Raw genomic sequence first — 13,023 nt, forward strand, 5'->3', positions numbered from 1 at the left:
CAGTACAAGCGTGTCCAACAGTATGCACACAAAAATAGGATTTTGGTTACCTACTGGTAAATCCTTTTCTCGTAGTCCGTATAGGATGCCGGGGTCCACATTAGTACCATGGGGTATAGACGGGTCCACCAGGAGACATTGGCACTTTAAGAGTTTGAGAGTGTGGGCTGGCTCCTCCCTCTATGACCCTCTTACCAGACTAAGTCTAGAAACTGTGCCCGAGGAGACGGACATCTTCGAGAGAAGGATTATACACAGATAGTGGTGAGATTCGTACCAGCTCACACATACAAGGCACGCCAAGCCAACGTAGCTTGAACATTCAGCAACTGCTGAAACATTACTTACCAAGTAACAATGCAGTACTCAACTAAAATGAAGTGGTACAGAACCAAATAACATTTGCAGGAAAACGAAGCGCTGGCCGGGTGCCCAGCATCCTCTATGGACTACAAGAAAAGAATTTACCGGTAGGTAACCAAATTCCTATTTTCTCACCTTACAAATAGAGTGGGCCTTAACAGATTTTGGACACGGCAGTCCTGCCGTAGAATAAGCGTGCTGGATAGTGAACCTAATCCAGCGAGAAAAAGTCTGCTTAGAAGCAGGACACCCAATTTTCTTGGGATCATATAGGACAAACAGAGAGTCCGACTTTCTGTCACGAGAAGTTCTCTTCACATATATCTTCAGAGCCCTTACAACATCCAAGGACTTTGATGTAATTGAGGAGTCAGTAGCCACTGGCACCACAATAGGTTGGTTGATCTGAAATGAAGACACAACCTTCGGAAGAAACTGCTGACGTGTCCTGAGCTCAGCTCCATCTTCATGGAAGATCAAATAAGGGCTTTTACAGGATAAAGCCCACAATTCAGACACACGTCTAGCAGAAGCTAAGGCCAACAACGTGACAACCTTCCATGTAAGAAACTTGACCTCAACCTCCTGTAGAGGCTCAAACCAATCCGACTGGAGGAACTGCAACACCACGTTAAGGTCCCTAGGTGCCGTAGGCGGAACAAAGGGAGGTTGGATGTGCAGAACTCCCTTCAAAAAAGTCTGAACCTCAGGGAGGGCAGCCAATTGTTTCTGGAAGAAAATGGATAGGGACGAAATCTGGACCTTCACAGATCCCAACCTTAGGCCCATATCCACTCCTGCTTGCAGAAAGAGGAGAAAACGGCCAAAACTTCTTGGATTCACACCAAGAGACATATTTCTTCCAAATATGATGGTAATGCTTAGATGTTACCCCTTTCCTTGCCTGTATCAGGATAGGAATGACTTTCTTCGGAATAATCTTCCGAGCAAGTATAAGGCGCTCAACTTCCATGCTGTCAAACGTAGCCACGGTAAGTCTTGATAGGCGAACGGCCCCTGCTGCAGCAGGTCCTCCCAAAGAGGAAGAGGCCTCTGCTCTTCTTGCAGTAGATTCAGAAGGTCTGCGTACCAAGCCCTTCTTGGCCAGTCTGTGGAAATGAGGATCGCTTGAACCCTTGTTCTCCTTATGAGCTTTAGGATTCTTGGGATGAGTGGGAGTGGTGGAAACACGTACACTGACTGGAACACCCATGAAGACACCAGGGCGTCAACTGCCACTGCCTGTGGGTTCCTCGACCTGGAACAATAACGCTGAAGCTTCTTGTTGAGACGAGAGGCCATCATATCTATTTGGGGCAAACCCCAAAGGTCTGTTATTTCTGTGAACACCTCCGGATGGAGACCCCACTCCCCTGGATGGAGATCATGTCTGCTGAGGAAGTCTGCTTCCCAGTTGTCTACTCCCGGAATGAAGATGGCTGACAGTGCCAATGCGTGCTTTTCTGTCCAGAAGAGTATTCTTGTCACCTCTGACATTGTCGCTCTGCTCTTCGTTCTGCCTTGTCAGTTTATGTAAGCCACTGTTGTTACGTTGTCCGACTACCCTTGAATGGCCCAATTTCTTAGAAGAGGGGCAGCTTGAAGAAGCCCATTATAGATGGCTCTTAGTTCCAGGATGTTGATGGGCAGGCCGGCTTCCAGGCTGGACCACCGTCCCTGGAAGGTTACTCCTTGAGTGACTGCTCCCCAGCCCTGAAGGCACGCATCCGTGGTTAGAAGGACCCAGTCCTGAATCCCAAACCTGTGGCCTTCCAGAAGGTGAGGCAAGTGGATGACCAGAGGAGTGAAATCCTTGCCTTTGGCAACAGACGAATTCTCTGGTGCATGTGGAGATGAGATCCCGACCACTTGTCCAGAAGATCCAGTTGAAAGGTCCGAGCGTGGAACCTCACGTACTGGAGAGCCTCGTAAGAGGCCACCATCTTTCCCAATATGCGAATGTAGTGATGAACCGACACCCGGGTTGGCTTCAGGACATCCTGGACCATGGTTTGTATCACCAATGCCTTTTCCTGCGGAAGAAACACCTTTTGCACTTCCATTTCCAGGATCATTCCCAGAAAGGACAACCTCTGGGTTGGTTCCAAATGTGACTTTGAAATGTTCAGAATCCAATCATGAGGAGGCATGTTGTAAGAACAATGGATTGCAGCAGCTTCTCCTTGGACCATGCCTTTATCAGCAGATCGTCCAGATATGGAATGATGTTCACACCCTGTTTGCGGAGGAGAATCATAATTTCTGCCATCACCTTGGTAAACACCCTTGGTGCTGTGGAAAGGCCGAATGGCAGGGCCTGGAACTGGAAATGACAGTCCAGCAATGCGAAACGGAGATAAGCCTGATGCGGCAGCCAGATCGGAATGTGGAGGTACGCATCCTAAATATCCAGGGATACCAGGAATTCCCCCTCTTCCAGACCTGATATCACTGCCCTGAGAGAATCCATCTTAAACTTGAACTCCTTTAGAAAGGGGTTCAATGATTTTAGGTTCAGAATGGGCCTGACCGAACCATCCGGTTTCAGTACCACGAAAAGGTTCGAATAATAACCTTTGTTCTGCATGTGAGGTGGTACTGGTACAATGACCTGTGCCTCCAACAGTTTTTGGACACCGTCTTGTAGTAAAGTGCTGTCAGCCAACAGAGTCAGCAAGCCTGATTTGAAAAAGCGACGAGGAGGGAGACTTTGAAATTCCAGCCTGTATCCCTAGGATACAATATCTATCACCCAGGGATCCAGGCCGGACGATACCCAGACGTGACTGAAGTGTCTGAGTCTGGCTCCCACTGGCCCCATCTCCAGGCCGTGTGGTCCACTGTCATGCGGAGGACTTCGGCGTACCTGAAGCAGGCTTTTGTTCCTAGGAACCTGCAGCTGCAGGTTTCTTGGACTTAACTTGACCTCCCCTAAAGAAGGTATTAGACGCTCTGGCCTTTCTAGGCCTGTTAGGCCGAAAGAACTGCAGTGCAGGTGAAGAGAAGGCTTCTTCGGAGCAGGTGCTGCTGAGGGAAGAAACGGAGACTTACTCGCTGTAGCCGTAAATATCCACGCATCTAGAGCTTCCCCAAAGAGAGCCTGACCTGTATAGGGTAGGGCCTCCACATTTTTCCTGGATTCCGCGTCGGCTGACCACTGGCGCAGCCACAGTCCCCGACGAGCTGAAACAGACATGGAAGATATTCCCGCAGCCATGGAACCCAGGTCTTTCATGGATTCTACCATAAAACCTTCTGAATCATGTATTTTGCGTAAATATAAATCAACGTCATCCTTTCCCATCGTATCCAAATCCTCAAGTAAGGTAGCCGACCACTTTACTATAGCCTTTGCAATCCATGCAGTAGCAACAGTGGGACGTAATATGGCCCCTGAAGCAGTGTACATTGATTTAAGCGTGTTAGAAATTTTTCTATCAGCCGGCTCCTTTAAGGCGGTAGATCCCGGAACATGCAAACCACCTTCTTTGAGAGTCTGGACACAGATGCGTCAACAATCAATGGGTTTTCCCATTTTTTCCAATCCTCCTCATGGAAAGGAAACGCCACCTGCTCCCTTTTAGGGACCTGGAATTTTTTCTCAGGGTTTACCCATGCCTTTTCAAATATAGCATTCAATTCCTTTGAAGAAGGGAAGGTTAGCGAGGCTTTTTTATTTTCAGTGAAAAAAGCCTCCTCAACCTGCTCAGGTGTGGTATCATTAACATTCAACACATCCCTGACAGCCTCTATCAACAATTGCACCCCCTTTGTAAGAGATGCGGACCCCCGCAACACATCCCCATCACCGTCTGTGGTGTCAAAATCGGTATCTGTGTCGTCTTGTGTGACATGCACAAGCGAACGTTTGTGGGGGTATACAGCGGGGCGTCCTGAGGTACCAGAAACTGACCATACTGCCATAGAGCTCTGTAATACCTTGGTTGCAGATTCATTACTTGCAACCCTGTCAGAAATCTGAGAAATCCAAGATTTGATAGAGGAAAACCACTCTGGTTCCCTTGCAGGTATCTGTGCTAAACCAGTGCTATCCTGATTACATGGAATGGGCTCATTCTCGGAGCATAAATCCTCTGCAGCATATGACACAGTGTCCCTAGATACACACAGACGTGGGGGCAGACAGAGTTTCCCCCCCAAGAATGGCAAGAGAAACACAGAGATTGGAGTAAAGGGAGACCCCTTGTCAGCACTGACTGTGCACCTTAATAGGATACACAGTCTTATTACAGCCTCCCCTCCCTTCTACAACCCCCTGGTACCGTGTACAGATAGCTGGAGTTGCTGTGGAGGGCCCTGCTCTTCCTCTCAGCGCTGTGCAGGCAGGAAAATGGCGCTGGAACGATGCTGGGTCCGCTCTGAGGAGAAGCTCCGCCCCCTTAATGGCACTGTCTTCCCGCTCTTCAAGGATTATACTGGAGGTAAAATGTGCTGGCTGAGATCCGCGGACCCCGACAGACTTCTGGACCAGTTTGGGGGTAAGCGCTGGGCCAGGGAGCCCCTCACACCGCTGCACCATGTGCCTCTGAACCTCCTGGGAGCGCAGCTAATACTGCGCTCCTCCATTTCAGCCATCTTCACACCGGCCCCCCGCTTGCTAGGGGGGTCGGTGTCTTACTCACCACTATTCAGCTCTGTAAGGGGGTGGCGGCATGCTGCTGGGGCGAGCGGTCCCCTGTGGCGGAGAACAATCCGACCCCTCTGGAGCTCAGTGTCCAGTAAGCGGAGGCAGTGGCTCAGACCCCACAGGGTGGACACTGCTCCCCCCCTTAGTCCCTCGCTGCAGGCAGGCTGTTGCCAACAGCCTACTGTAAAAAAATAAACTCTAAAAATAAACTATTCTAGAAAAGCTCTGTAGAGCTCCCCTAGCTGTGACCGGCTCCTCCGGGCACATTTTCTAAACTGAATCTGGTAGGAGGGGCATAGAGGGAGGAGCCAGCCCACACTCTCAAACTCTTAAAGTGCCAATGGCTACTGGTGGACCCGTCTATACCCCATGGTACTAATGTGGACCCCAGCATTCTCTAAGACGTAAGAAAAACATTGTGTACTTGTATGTTTACTATAAACAGATGTTAATCACACTGGACAAAATACAGTACCAAATAAAACGTATCCAGAATACATAAAAACTAATTGTCCGTACATTCAGGGGTCTATTTATTAACATTATTTTTACTAAAATAATATGAAAAGGGTGTTTTCACACCCGTTTCAAATTATTTTAGTTTCACCTGAATGTATTAAAGGGCATTTCAATTCACTTTTTTTTAGTAACCCACATCGCTTTCCCCATACTTATAATGGGAAATGTCATCTGGCCAAATTTACTAAAAAAAAAATGTGAAAAAATACCGCAGTGTGCCCTGTGATAATCTCGCTAGCTCAGGCTGGTGAGTTCACAGGGCAGCACTGCGATGTGCACCCTTTTGTCCAGCTTTCTCTGCCCCTGGCAGAGAAAGCTGAGTGGGGACCCACCAGAGTGATCAGCTATGTGTGTCAGATGGACACACAAGCTGGTCACAGTGTAAAAATAAAAAGTTTAAAAAAAACCCATACTCTTCTGTCCATTGCTCCGGTGAGCGCTGCTAGGCGCCGGGTCCCCCATATGCTGCGCTGTGACCCCGGTGCAGTAAAGTGACGCTGCAAAACGGCAGTGCACTTTACAGCACCGGGGGTCACGGCGCAGGGGAAGGACCCGGCGTCCGGCAGCCTCCTGAAGCAGCGTGGACCGACTTCCTGGACAAGTGAGTATATTGATCTTCTGAAGGGGGGGGGGGGGGGGAAGCCGTGGCACGCGGGGATAGCTGCGACTGGGGGGTCGACCGGCGGTGGTAGTGGCGATGTCGGCGGGGGCACGCATGCACAGTAGGACATCGGGGTATTTTTTACGAAAAATACCCCGATGATGCTGCGAAGAGGCATCGCAGGGACAGAGCTTGACCGCAAGCTCTGTTCCTGCATGCGATAATTGATACATCCCTGCGATGTACTCTATTATCGCAGTGCGAGTTGGGGCGATTTTATCACCTGTCGTCCGCATCCTGGATGCGGATGGTGATAAATAGGCCCCTAAGAGTTAAATAACCTGGAGCAGGGATAATTCATCCAGTGCGGCTCCTTGGCAGGCGTGCACTCCCGGCGTGACTAGGCGATCTGTCCATCTGTCCGCCTATCCCCGCCACGAGTGCACAGAGACGCTCTCCAATTCTAGTGAATGGGGCGCGTCTCCATCACGGAAGCGCAAGCCCCGGACGGAGACGCACCCCATTCACTAGAATGGGAGAGCGTCTCCATCACAGACGAGCAGACAGAGACGCCCCCAGGCGGGCGCGCCCAGGCACAGACAGGGCCATGATTAGCGTGGCTCCATCTATACATGTGATGGATTCACATATACTACAGTATTCCATTTTTTTATTCTGTGTTAGCTAAATTACCATTTTTATCACATACGTGAGACCATTGTGTGAGGTGTGATCGGTGTAGTAATGTAATCAGAACAATGACTGAGTGACTGGCAAAATCGCTAGCTGCCAGACCAAGTTATTTATCTAGGTCATCAGGTAATCTGGGAGGTAATTAGGTAAAACATCCAGAGGATGTACAATGGGTCTCCACAGCACTATACTGGCTGATATAGCCTTGGGATATCCTGACACAACCCCAGAGCCGGATTAACGGTGGGGCGGAAGGGGCCCCCACACACTGTCCTCACAACTGCAAAAAAACATTGGAGTAGGAGTACAGCATGTACCTGTCTCCTCTCCATCCTCCTCGGCAGCTGAGACGTTCTATTACAGCTGCGGCCGCCGAGGAGCTTCACTCACTGCAGTGTGAAGTCTCGCGAGATTTGACATTATCTTGCGAGACTTCACACTGCTGTGAGTGAAGCTCCTCGGTGGCCGCAGCAGTAAAGGAACAGCTCAGCTGCCGAGAAGGACAGAGAGGAGACAGGTAAATGCTGTACTCCTACTCCGATGTTTGTTTTGCAGTTGTGAGGACAGTGTGCGGGGGCCCCACAAATTTGTTGCCCAGGGGCCTCCACAGACCTTAATCCGGCCCTGCTCAACCCTCTGAGTAGACTTTTTGGCACCAGATCTGCCAGTCAGGTATATAAGGAGAGCGGTTCTCATTGGAGGAAATTCTATTGTGGTGGATCCTGTGAACCAGACATCAGCAAGAAACCTTCTGGGCTAGGCATCGCTGTACCACCAGAGGAAACCCTACCAGGACAGGGTCAGTGTGAGACAGTACCCCAGGCTGGGAGACACAGGACTGTCTAGTAGTGGTAAGGATACAGATTATTGCTATTGCTACTTGTGGATGCTGACTGCAAGAGGCTGCTGGAAGATACGTGCTAACAATTATCCTGCACCATGTGACCATCTTATGGTGTTGTGCTGTCATAATAAATACTTGTTTTTTATATACAGTATTCCTCTCTGCCCGAGTGAATTGAATCACACTGAGGGTAACCACTGTCCCAGCTAAGTGTGGTTTCCTCACAGTAATTAGTGGTAAAATCAGGCTAGTCTAGAATTAGTTACTATTGCCGTTTGAAATTCATTGGCCAAAGACACAGTTCATCAGCGGCAATTAAAATCTGCATCTACGTATCACAATCATGGCTGTAATCAGGGTATGTGACTGGTGCAGTCTCCCAGGACACAAGATTGAAGCGGCACCCCATCGCTGAATCCATTGTACTATTTCCATCTTGTGTGGCTTAAAGAGGCACTGCACTACACAGTATAACAAGGATCCTGATCCTCCCAAGTGCTTGTTGGGTGACGGCACCGAGTACAACATTCCTTTCGCAGGTGGCCTATCACCAGCACATTGGTGCATTGCATTACCAATAGCATATAAGAATATGAAAATGTAATCAGCATATAGTGAAACTGGGAGATGTTAATAGCCACTTTGCGCTGTGGAGTGAGAGCAAAGACGCAGCCACTCTGCTTAGTAAATTTACCCCTTTGTCTGGCTGCTAAACACAGTCAGTTTGCTACTCACACTGGCACACAGAGCTCTGAGCATGCCACATGAACGCTGCAGGGAGAAAAAGAGAGGGAGGTTGTCACAGTGAAAATATAAATCGGCAAGTGTGCCGGATTAGGCATACACACACATACATACTGGGTGATAGATGAGCATGGAAAGGATATATAATGTAATAGTGCAACGGATCACTAATGATCAGTAATGAAACGGATACAGTGACAACTAGTGTCTCTAAAGGTGGGTACACACTAGTAGATATATCTGCAGATCAATTGATCTGCAGATATATCTATGGACGGATCGAGCAGTGTGTTCAGCATACACACTGCTCGATCCGTCGGGGACTGACGTCATGAACTGGGCGGGCGTGTACACACGCCCGCCCAGTTCACCTGTCAATCACCGCCGGCCGCCGCAGCATGTGTACGGGCGGTCGGCCGACCGCCCCGTACACACACAGCGACGCGCCAATATATCGGTAGATATATTGGCCGTCGGCTGTGCTGCACGGCCGACGCGATACGTCTGTGAACGACGGAGTTCACAGACGTATCGGCCGTACACACTGACCGACGGTCCCGCGATATATCGGCCGTTCAGGAGAACGGCCGATATATCGACCAGTGTGTACGGGCCTTTAGTTTCTCCAAGTAGTTGGGTGGGCTGGACTGAGGTGCAGTGTGGGGAGGGGGGAATCTGCCCTCCGGGCCGTTATAGTGTTTAGCTCCTGGGCAGCACACACATAGCGTGCCTGGCAGTGAGGAGTCAGATGGACTGTGCTAATGAGAGTGTGCACTGAAAGGTAGCATCTTTGCACAGTGTCTCTCGGCCACTGGTCACATTGGAGGATTTTGGGGTCTCACTGGGGCAAGAGATCCCCATCCCCAAACTGATTTTTATTTCCAATCTTTTTCTTATACTGACGCGCCTGCTTTTAGACCTTCCCAGAAGTTGAATGAAACCCTTCTCAAAATATCGCAGTTTCAGAATAAAATAAAAGACGCTATGGCTGGTTATTTCTCTCTCAACACAGAGGGCTCTTCCTACTCTCCCCAGGTTTGGGAATCCACAGATAAACTATTAGTTATTCTTACCACAAAAATAAATGACAGAACCTTAAGGTGGCTCCCCTGAAAGAGGAGGTTCAGTATTTGGAAATCCCCCACATATGCAACCCTACAATGTCTCTTTACAAACAGCTTGTTTCAGCAAGGAGTGACTTTAATGCTGTCCTATCAGAAAATTCCTTCGTTGGCTTGACCAGTGTTATTATGAGAAAAGCAATAAAGCAGACACTTTATTAGCCAATAGATTAAAGTCCCGTAATGATGCATCTGCTATTCCGGCTGTTCGGGATAGGACTGGCGAACTACAGTATAAGTAAATGCGTCTTTAAGGCATATTATGAACAATTATACAATCTTCCACGCCAATCCAAATTGTGATCTGACTCTTAGCTGAGTACACACCTTTGTGATCACTCAGCTGACCAGGTAAATGTCCCGATCAGCCGAGTACTGTGTCTCCAGCTTGACTCCCTGTGAGCCCCCTGCGAGCCCCATACACACTGTCTGGGGTACTGGGGGAACCCACAGTGGGCCAAACTGCTTGAGGGCCCACCCACACCTCTAGGGATCAGGTTCCAGACTGTGCACTTGAATTACACATTATACATATTGGGGGTCATTACGACCCGATCGTTCTCTACAGTTTGTCGCAGCGCAGCGATCGAGTTGGAACCGCACAGCACATGGCAGCCGTAGTTGCCTAGCGATCGCCTCTGAGACAGGCAGTTGCTGGACGGGAGGGGGCTGGGTGGCGGCGTCAAGCCGCCGTTTAGGTGGAGCGGTTCGGCCAACACAGGCATGGCCGGACCATTGGGGGGGGGGGGGGGGGGCGGGCCGCAGCGGCTGCGTGATGTCACACGCAGTCGCTGTGGGCTGGGGAGCAACAAGTAGCTCCCGGCAAGCACGCTAAAGCTGCGCTGGTCTTGAAGTGCAAAAGCATCGCCGCTGTGTGATGCCTTTGCACTTCTGCGGGGGGGCGGCACTGACATGCGGGGAGGACTAGCGCTGTGCTGGGCGTCCCCCCACATGTCAGTGTGAATGATCATAGCTGTGCTAATTTTAGCACAGCTATGATCAACTCGGAATGACCCCCATGGTACACTATAGTGCACAGGACTATTGTGTATTTTCTACAGTGCATTAAACTGTTAAATTATCATGCATGGAATATACTTATAAAGGGGCCCAGACCATACACCCTCCAATGGTTAGCCAAGCCTCTGTGTTGACTGGCCATACCCCCTTTGGAGGCTGTCTGCACTCTTAAGAATGGGCCCCTACCACTGCATTCCACCGATGAGCCCTCTGTACTTCGGTCCAACACTGAAAATTGTGCAAGAAAAATCTCCTCAGTATGTACAGGTATCTAAGGGGGTCGGGAGGATGAGCTAAAAAATATTAAACAGCACATAAAATGTGACCTCCCGATACCGATCACTGCAGGAGCGTTGTAAGCCATTTATCAGCTACTGCAACCATCCTGCATCCACACCTATATAATCATTAGCAAGTTCACCCGATATCGGGTGAACAGTCTGACAATTGTATACCTAGCTTCAGTAGCGTAGCATCAGCCCCCGCAGACCCCGCGGTGGCTTGAGGGTGGCGACGCTGATACTCCCGCCAGTGTTTTTACATATTCCATGCGGTCTAGCCACTCGTATGTATTCTGCTGAAAATGGCCACCCAAAAGTGGCCACTGCCTAGGAGGAGACAGATACTAGAGGTCCTACTTTACCTCTAGCATCTGCCAGGGAAGCACAACGGTATAGCATTACCTGTAAGTGGCAGAAACACTGGAACTGCCTGCAGAGGATGCAGAAAGCTGCATTGTTTGCCGTGAAACCCCTGACAACAAGCATGAAACCCCTGGCAATGAGTATGAAACCCCTGGCAATGAGCATGAAACAACTAGCAGCGGGCATGGAACCCCAAGCAGGTAATTTAAAAGAAATTAGAAACCTTACTGTGGGGCATAATTTGTGAGGGGCATTATTGTGTATGGGGCATAAAATGGTGTCAGGGCATAACTGTGTTTGGCATAATGTGTGATGGGCATTACGATGTGTGACATAATATGTGATAGGCATTACTGTGTGTGACATAATGGGGGTAATTCCAAGTTGATCGCAGCAGGAAATTTTTTAGCAGTTGGGCAAAACCATGTGCACTGCAGGTGTGGCAGATATAACATTTGCAGAGAGAGTTAGATTTGGGTGGGTTATTTTATTTCTGTGCAGGGTAAATACTGGCTGCTTTATTTTTACACTGCAAATTAGATTGCAGATTGAACACACCACACCAAAATCTAACTCTCTCTGCACATGTTACATCTGCCTCCCCTGCAGTGCACATGGTTTTGCCCAATTGCTAACAGAATTCCTGCTGCGATCAACTTGGAATTACCCCAAATATGTGATAGGCATTACGGTGTGTGACATAATGTGTGATAGGCATTATGGTGTGTTGCATAATGTGTAAGGGGCATTGCGGTGTGTGGCATAATGTGTAATGGGAATTACGGTGTGTGACATAATGTGTGATGGGCATTACGGTGTGTGACATAATATGTGATAGGCATTACGGTGTGTGACATAATGTGTGATAGGCATTACGGTGTGTTGCATAATGTGTAAGGGGCATTGCGGTGTGTGGCATAATGTGTAATGGGAATTACGGTGTGTGACATAATGTGTGATGGGCATTACGGTGTGTGACATAATATGTGATAGGCATTACGGTGCGTGACATAATGTGTGATAGGCATTACGGTGTGTTACATAATGTGTAAGGGGCATTGCGATGTGTGGCATAATGTGTAAGGGGCACTATTATACGGAGGAAAATGACAAATAATGTAAGGGGAATGAACCAGGATTTTTTGGTCCTGTGGTGTGCAATGCATGGGGAGGCAGGTTGCAAAACTGGGGTATAAGTTCTTTTCCTGGAAGTCCACGCCCCTTGCATTGAGGCCACTCCCATGCAGAAAGACCACGCACCCTTTTTGGAGCGCATGCTCCTAAGGTGTGTGTAAATTTATTTATTTTTAAATGTGGGTGAGGGCGCATTTATAACTGTTCAAACTGGGAGCCAAGGGGGTAATTCCAAGTTGATCGCAGCAGGATTTTTGATAGCAACTGGGCAAAACCATGTGCACTGCAGGGGAGGCAGATATAACATGTGCAGAAAGAGTTAGATTTGGGTGGGTTATATTGTTTCTGTGCAGGGTAAATACTGGCTGCTTTATTTTTACACTGCAAATTAGGTTGCAGATTGAACACACCACACCCACATCTAACTCTCTCTGCACATGTTATATCTGCCTCCCCTGCAGTGCACATGGTTTTGCCCAGTTGCTATCAAAAATCCTGCTGCGATCAACCCCCCAAATTGTCTAGAAAATGCCCTGTTTGTTTTACCAAAATGCTATTAGGGGGGCTCCAAAAACTTTTTTTGCAGGTGGGAGCAAAATGTATAGTTACGCCATTGCCTCGCTTTAGACCAGTGGTTCTCAAACTCGGTCCTCAGGACCCGACACGGTTCATGTTTTCCATGTCACCCAGCA

Source organism: Pseudophryne corroboree, chromosome 1 (assembly GCF_028390025.1).
Source record: "Pseudophryne corroboree isolate aPseCor3 chromosome 1, aPseCor3.hap2, whole genome shotgun sequence".
Classification (NCBI taxonomy): domain Eukaryota; kingdom Metazoa; phylum Chordata; class Amphibia; order Anura; family Myobatrachidae; genus Pseudophryne; species Pseudophryne corroboree.